Source organism: Amphiura filiformis, chromosome 15 (genome assembly GCF_039555335.1).
Source record: "Amphiura filiformis chromosome 15, Afil_fr2py, whole genome shotgun sequence".
NCBI lineage: Eukaryota > Metazoa > Echinodermata > Ophiuroidea > Amphilepidida > Amphiuridae > Amphiura > Amphiura filiformis.
In genome coordinates this window covers 44,461,245-44,470,202 of record NC_092642.1, presented here as the reverse complement: position 1 = coordinate 44,470,202, position 8,958 = coordinate 44,461,245, and positions in this window count along the sequence as shown.

The window sequence follows — 8,958 nt, the reverse complement described above, 5'->3', positions numbered from 1 at the left end:
AAAACCGCGAACCACATCTCGTGTAGTTATATCTATCAATGTCACAATTTTGTTAAGTATGTTTCCAGGATTAATTGAAATTGGATTGTGGAAAAAACTAGCACCTCCGTCAGAGACCTTTCATTGCATTGTACCAACAGCATACTATCCGGCTATAAGCGCAGCGATGGTAGGCTATGTCTTTATTGCCTTATCCCAGTTCTGATAGTGTTTACGTGTTGTGTTATATTCTTGATATGTCTTCGCCGTAAACTAACACATTGGAGACGTGTCTCACCAGATACAAGTCAACAGCCATTTACCGACGTTCTTCCTGTACCAAAATGGCCGCATCAAATGAGACAGGAACGCCGTCCGCAATTCATGACTAATCCAAATGATCTTCAACTTCAACATGTTACCCCAGTTGCTGCAACAAATCACCAAAGCACATCTAGTGACATGCACTATAATTGTGCTGGGACCTCTGACAATGTACAAAATGGCCCTGTTCCTCTTATCGTTGTAAGTTCTGGTCATGAACCAGATCTGCCAGAAGAAACGCAAGAACCAGAAGTATCTCAAAGGGATGTTTCGGAAATACAGTTTTCTAGACGATATATAAAACCGGCGGCTATTTACAGTGCCTTAGTTATTTGCCTTTTCATGTGTACTACACCATTGGGGATGTACAGTATCAGCATCAGTCTTTTATGTAAAGAATGTTTCGATGAGCACATATTTTTGAATCTTATATTTTTGGCTTATTTGAAGTCTAGTCTAAATCCAATTATAAGTACAATATTAAACACACGAATTCGTCGTTTCTTTAAACGTAAATTACTTGCAAAATATAAATCAATGAATTGCTGTAAAAACACATAACGTGTCTGGATATTTTGTAACAATCTATAGTTTTACTAAAACGTGTGTTAAAAGTGATAAGCAGCTTTGCTTTAAATTATGCTTCTAAAAACGCTGTCTTGGTGTTAGCTTTCAAAAAGATTCGGTGCTATGCATCGTTTATTAAAAAACGGCTTTATTATGTTGATGATAATATTACTTGTACGAATGGAGTAAAAGTCAATCGATTATTATTGGCAGTTCAATTGACTGGCATTACGTGTTTAAGGGTATACGATGTATTGTTGGTCGAAGCAGCAGAAAAAAGGAGTTCACAGCATCTTGCGAATGGTAGTGAGCTTTAGCAAAAATTGGATTGCTCAATTCTTAACGAGCGTGTAGAAGAATTCAAATATCACAGATATACTTTTGTAGGTCCTGTGTTCTTGAGTTGTGTTGTAAAGAAGGCTGAAACAACAATACTTTTAAAAAACGTACATAACTCGTTACCAACAATAAATTAAGCAATTTTTCAAAGTATATGATTTGTAGAATGAACTTTTGCAAAACACCAAAGTGTTATTTTTCAATAACATATTGATTCAGATAATGAAAATCGATTTTTTTTTGTTGCTTCGACCAACAACACCTCGTATACCCTTAACGCGGCTGTGTACTCTAGACATTGTTTCTTTCGCGAAATTGAGCTTTTTTGAAATGTATTTACTTTGTTATGTTTTTTATAAATACAAGGAAAGAAAATCCAGATTTGTTAACTCCAACTGCTCTATTTTATGGATTTTATTTCACTGTTTCACTCGTTTCCGCAATTTAAAAGGAAAGAAAATCTTTGTTGTACCATCGGGGTATACGAGCACAATAACGCATCGCGTTTTGTAGACCCGCAATTTGTTAACGCACAGATACGCAACGCATACGCAACGCTTATCTGCATGCGCGGCGCATCTTATGGAAGCACCACGGAAGCACTGATTTCATAAAAACCTAGCAGTCAAATGGCTCCGTTTTAGCTGATAAAATGTGAATTTTTTCAAGTTCTTTCCCCCGATTTAAACATCAAGATATGAATAGATTTCGCCCAAACTTCTCAAGGGGCCCGATGTTCACGTAATGTAAGGTAGAAAAACGAGAACTGCCGCATTCTCCTGTGAGCTTCGATCAAAGTGCCACTTTAAACTTCAACGGCCATTATTTCAATGTTCATTTTCTCGGTAAAATGACGATTTAGGTACACGATAACTCAATAAATACAGCATATATAGGTAAGGAATTATGCTCATCATAAAAAGCATGATCGACTTAAGAAACGGTTTTCTCATTTTTTTATATTTTGGTCTATTTCCGATTTTAGGCATCATTTTGTGCAAATAGGCGTTTGTGAATTTTAAAAAGTTCTTTTGATGCCTTATATGGTCAATATCTCAAAAAATAAGGCCAATATCAAAAACTAAAAAACTGTTTTTGGAATGGTGTCTCAAGATTAAGAAAAAACAAATTAAAATTTTGGAAGGAGTATTTTTTGTTATGATGTACCGAACAAAAATTGCCAAAAACTCACTTTTTTGTGATTTTCTTCATAATTGTTGTTTTTACACCAAATCTGTATATATATTAAGATTTATTGATGTATTGCCTTTATAAAAATGTATACTTTTATATGCCTTGCGTGAATAATTACAAAGTTATGGCACTTTTACTACATGCATGTCTGAGAGTACACAGCTGCCTTAAACACAAAGATAGCAATACAAGAACAATGTAAATAGCACAACGGTGGAAAATAAGATGCATATTTTGTACGTTACAACCAGGGGTAGCATTAAGGTCCGAAAGTCGGGGGTTGTTTTCTCGTGTTTTTCACTCCTGAGCTTGCAGAAAATCCAAATATATGGGGTGAAAATTAAATCTCGGCGGTGAAAAATATTTTGCAGTGTAGTCAGGGGTAGGAGTAAGGTCCAAAAGTAGAGGGTCAGAGTTCATCCCCGAGCTTGCACATATTCCCAATATAGAGGGTGAAAAATTAATATTTTTTTAATTTGAAGGGTCATTCACCCCCGATCGGGGGTTAACGCTACCCCTGGTTACAACATAATGTTACACATTGATATAGTCTTAAAACATGTCAGGTAAGGAAAGTTACACACTGAAATAATCATATATGCCACGCAGGGAACCCAACATTGGTGTCTAATGTTACACACTGAAATAATCATATAATAATAATAATAATAATAATAATAATAATAATAATAATAATAATAATAATAATAATAATAATAATAATAATAATAATAATATGGAGGTGCTTTTAAGTGCATAAACTAAACATGTAACTGATCATGTCTCTATGCCCTTTACAAACAAGAAAATCTTAACTACAAACTTACACTACAAACAATAGATACAAATAAGGTTGTTCTGAACCCTGGGATTATGGAAACTTTCGGGCCTCATAACTGCTAAATTGTTGGTGTAAAGTATATAAAAGTATACATATTTAGAATGGCAAAGACCCGACAAGATCATCTGTGGGGGAAATGCTCATTTTGGTCCAATATCCCCCATAACGGTCTTTTGGCCCACTTCCTTTTCGTTAATCGCAACAAAAAAAATCTTGGGCCAAAAAAAATATAGGACACCCAGATGCAGGAAAAACAACATTGGTGTCTAATGTTACACACTGAAATAATCATATAGGACACCCAATGCAGGAAAAACAACATTGGTGTCTGATTTTCCACACTTAAATAATCATACAGGACATCCAGATGCAGAAAAATAACTTTGGTGTCGGATGTTCCAATGAAATAATCGTATAGAACACCCAGGTGTAGGAAAAACAACATTGGTGTCTGATGTTGCACATTGAAATAATCAAATAGGATATCCAGGTGCAGGAAAAATAACATTGGTATGTGATGTTACATACTGATATAATCATATAGTACATCCAGGTGCAGGAAAAACAACATTGGTGTCGGATGTTCCAATGAAATAATCGTATAGATGGTATAGAACACCCAGGTGTAGTAAAAACGACACTGGTGTCTGATGTTACACACTGGAATAACCATATAGGACATTCAGGAGAAAAGAATGAAAAACAGCATCGGTGTCTGATGTTACACACTGAAAGTTTATTTTAAAAGTTTATTGCTGCCAAGTTCCATATCCGGGAGAAGGAAAAACAACATTGGTGCCTGATGTTCTACTCAATCCTAGCACATCCCGGAACGAGGCAGGAAAAACAACATTGGTGTCTGATGTTACACACTAAAATCCTCCTCCTAAGGGACATCAAGGTGCAGGAAAACAACATTGGTGTTTGATCTTGAACATTGAAATAATCATATAGGACAATGCTATTTAAGCATAAATATAAATTCAGTTAGAAATTCAGTTTGAAAGTTTATTATACTGCCAAGTGTGATATTTTGAGATTTGTACAATAATAGAATAAGAAAAAGTTACCTTTAAGGCAGTTATTGCAGATACGACCCTCTTGTACTAACCCATCAATAATTATGATCTTTTTCAAGACTTAAGATATGTATTAAATACGAACTCACCCCGTGTTTGTTTGTCTGTTTAACACGGTTAGTCTGTTGGGACTACGCAATGATAACAGCTTGTCATCTCATCCGTGACAAAAACATCCGAAACCATACAACGTCGCTGGGCAGGAAAAACCTCATATGTAATTTCAAAGGTCATAAAACCTCATAAGTAAAAAGTGGGCCCATTACAAAACCTCATGTAACGATTTTGCCATTTTGTGCGAGACGCAAAAACGGTTAAAAATTAACAGGATTCACATAGAATATGGTGTTTGTTATTTGGTTATTTACAGACACTTATCCAGTTTATGGTTTATAAGCACCAGAATGTGTGTTGGGACATTTTCTTTAAGTTGACACACAAAAGTAGAGACAAAAAATCATTTAGAAGCTGAGCACCCAGAAAGCGATTAACCTCCCTGCTGAAGCTGGCCCTTGATCTAATGGCTGGAATTTGGCAGGAAGAGAATTCCAGAATTGGGCTGAAGATGGTAGAAATGAGCTTTCATTGCTGACAAAGTTTGATCTTGGGACTTCTACTGCAAGGTCATTGGATATCACAGACCCTCGTAACCTGAGGTCATGGACATGGTTGTCTGGTGTCAGCTGGCATAATAACTCATGGGGTTTCCTTATAGAATATACAATAGCAGAGGGTGGCTGCGCCAACTGCCCTGCGGTGGCTCAATGGCTGAATACGATGATCTTCATACTCATTCGTTGGCAGACCAATGACACGCCTAGTTCTATTTTGGATGGATTCAAGGTGAGCTAGTGAGGTGGGGATGTTTCATGAGGATGCGACAGGAAATGGGAGTTCCTGACCCTTTGCCATATAGCTTAGCTTGTTTGTCTGTAAACGCGGGAATCGCAGGACTTACACATAAACTGTAAGTGCAGTATTTTATGTCTAAATTGATTACAGATTTGTCAATAAGAGACCACAAAAGACCAATACGGTTAGGTATTGCTTGATGGTGCACGGTGGCCAAACGGAACGGGCTCTGACTCATAATAGAAAGGTTCGGGTTCAACCCCCGGCGACGCCATCGTGTTGTGCCCTTGAGTAAGGCACTTTATCTCGATTACTCCTCTCTACACATGTATATATGGGTACCGGCATTCCTTAATGCTGGGAAGGTAACAGACTCGCTAGCGCTGTGGAGGAGGTGTAACGACCCCCTACAGCAACATTACATGGAGGAGTCTGGTACAATCGGCAGTGAAAGAGAGATGGACACTCCGTTCACTGTTCATATACAGGTTCGCCTCCTTTACCTTTACTGCTTGAGGTTAAAGTGGATACTATTATTAGTTTTTAAACTCCATCTTATAGCGTAAAGCGTAGCTCAAGGAAGATGTTTGCATGACTGTGGGCGTAGTCTGTTTTGATTGTTTATATACAGGTTCGCCTCCTTTACCTTTGCATTTACAGCTTGAGGTTAAAGTGGATACTATTAGTTTTTAAACACCATCTTATAGCGTAAAGCGTAGCTCAAGGAAGATGTTTGCATGACTGTGGGCGTAGCCTGTTTTAATGGATTTAGATATACATTATGAAGTGTGAATTGTGATTTAAATTGCGGATGTTTGATGTCTCTACGCCAATTCTTAAAATATCCAAATGAACGGATATGACGCTGAAACTAAAGTGCCCATTTGCAGCCATTAACAAGTATTCTCTCGTGACAAACGTACTACTTTCTGATCCTAGCGAATTCAGTCTAGTGAGCCGTAGTTCAACAGCAAGCTTTAGGGACTTTTGAAAACACTTTTCTAATTCCTAGAGGACGTTTCATAACGAGAAGTATGGCAAATGATACCATTATTCACCAACCTATGATGGCCTCAGAAGTTAACACAACCCATCTAACGTTCGCATGTTTCATCGCATTATCTGCAACCATTGGTAACATTGGAATCATTGCAGCTTTTTGTTGCGATCGCAAAGTTCGTGCCAAACCTGACGATTGGATTCTGTTTGCGATCTCCTGCCTGGATCTTGCCGTTGCCTTAATTGTTCTTCCAATAGAAATTTTGAGCATAATAGAAGGTGAATTGTGGATTCTTGGAGAATCACTGTGTTATTTTCACGTATTTTTAGGATATACACTAGTTACTGGTGGTACGTATTTGATGGTACTTTTAAGTTGGGATCGATGTATTCTTATAGCTAAAGATTTTTCGGATTACATAAAAGCTCAAACACCATATCGTGTAGTTATATCTATCAACGTCATAATTTTGTTAAGTATGTTTCCAGGATTACTCGAAGTTGGATTGTGGAAAAAACTAGCACCTCCGTCAGAGACCTTTCATTGCATTGTACCAACAGCATATTATCCGGCTATAAGCGCAGCGATGGTAGCTCTTTATTGCCTCATTCCAGTTCTGATAGTGTTTACGTGTTGTGTTATATTTTTGACATGTCTTCGCCGCAGACTAATACATTGGAGACGGGTCTCACCAGATGTAAGTCATCAACCATTTACCGACGCTCTTCCTGTACCAAATTGGCCGCATCAAATGAGAGACGAACGTCGCCGGCAATGCATGACTAATCCAAAGGATCTTCAACTTCAGCATGTTACCCCAGTTGCGCTCGTTCGTGATGCAACAAATTACCAAAGCACATCTAGTCACATGCATTATAATTGTGCTGGGACCTCTGACAAAGTACAAAATGTCCCTGTTCCTGCAATCGTTGTAAGTTCTGGTCAGGAACCACATCTGCAAGAAGAAACGCAAGAACAAGAAGTATCTCAAACGAATGTTTCGGAAATATTGTTTTCTAGACGATATATAAAACCAGCGGTTATTTACTGTGCTTTAGTTATTTGCCTTTTCATGTGTACTTCACCACTGGGGATATACAGTATCAGCATCAGTCTTTTATGTAAAGAATGTTTCGATGAGCACATATTTTTGAATCTTATATTTTTAGCTTATTTGAAGTCTAGTTTAAATCCAATTTTAAGTACTATGTTAAATTCACGAATTCGTCGTTTCTTCAAACGCCAACTACTAAAACTTAATTTGTTGAATTGCTGTAATAACCCGTAATGTGATATGTGTGGATATTGTGTTTGCAAACTATAGTTTTACTGCAACGTTAACCCCATGAGAACTACCTGCCGATTGGCCAACAAGAAGTTTCCATTATCAATTGGACCAATCAGCAACATTGTTAGAATAATTTCACCACACACACACACAAATTGGGGTGAATTATTTGCAAAGCTCCATTCCGATTGGTGATTAAAGTGAAGATATCATGTAATTGACCAATCAGAGGCAATGTTAGATTGGCAGGTAGTGCGCAGGGGCTTAAAAGTGATTGGCAGCTTTACTTGCAAAAACGCTGGCTTGGTGTAAGCTTTCAAAACGTTTTGGGTGCCATGCATCCTTGATTAAAAACCAGCCCTATCGTGTTGATGATATTTGTACTCGTCAAATAACAGTTATTGATTATTATTTATTATTGGCAATTATTTTAAGAATGGTCTAGTTTATACACATTTGGTTCAGGTCAGTTTATTGACATTTCCAAATATGATACACCAAAATAATTCAAACAATTTTGCGTGAGAAATCCATTAAATGAGTACTCACGACTTTAGCTTTCGCCATCGGGGCTGATGGCTTGATTACAAGTGACTTGGTCCACTGCTTTTCCCGCGAAACGGCTTGTTGACTTTCCAGGAAGTGATGATGTTTTTGTTTTCGAGCAGTTGATCGTATTCGTGATCGAGAGATGATACGAGACCTTAGTCGCGGTTGATTGCTTTGCCCCCCCCTTTTACGAATGTAGATTACTTCCCTAATTCAATTGCTGAATACATTTGAGTCCTTATCGAGGATTGTTTAATTGATCCGACTAGAAACATCAAATTTGCCTTCAAGGACGAAGATCAGTGCAAGGTCCCGTTCTTAGACATGTTAATCATGCGCAAAGAAGACAGCTCCGTGGAGCTGCTGGTATACCGCAAAAAGACACACACGGACTAGTATTTCAATTTCCAGTCACAGCACCCTTGCACCAAAAACTTGGGGTCATCTGCATCATCCAAAGGTATGATATAGTCATACCCTACGTTGAAGGCTCGTTGGAGAAACTTAACAGAATCTTCAGGAAACATAACATCTCCACAGCCATGAGACCCACCAATACGCTTAAAAGTCTGCTGGTCCACCCGAAGGACAAGAAAGATATTGGGCAGACTAGTGACGTGGTGTAAAATATTCCTTGTAAAGGTTAAGACAAGTCTTATATGGGGAGACTGGACGACAGTTCGGAACAAGACTAAAATAACATAGGACTCTGAAACAATTGCAGAAAGTTCACGAGAGCAAACAGAAAAGAATCAACCTCAGAACAGCACAAACCAGCCATTACAGATCACATAGCTCAAGATAATTATATCATAGAATAGGAATGGCAACAATCCTCGATAAGGACTCAAATGCATTCATAAAAAGGATATGGGAAGCAATCTACATTCGTAAAAAAAAGGGGGGGGGGGCAAAGAAATCAACCGCGGCAAAGATCTCGTTTCTC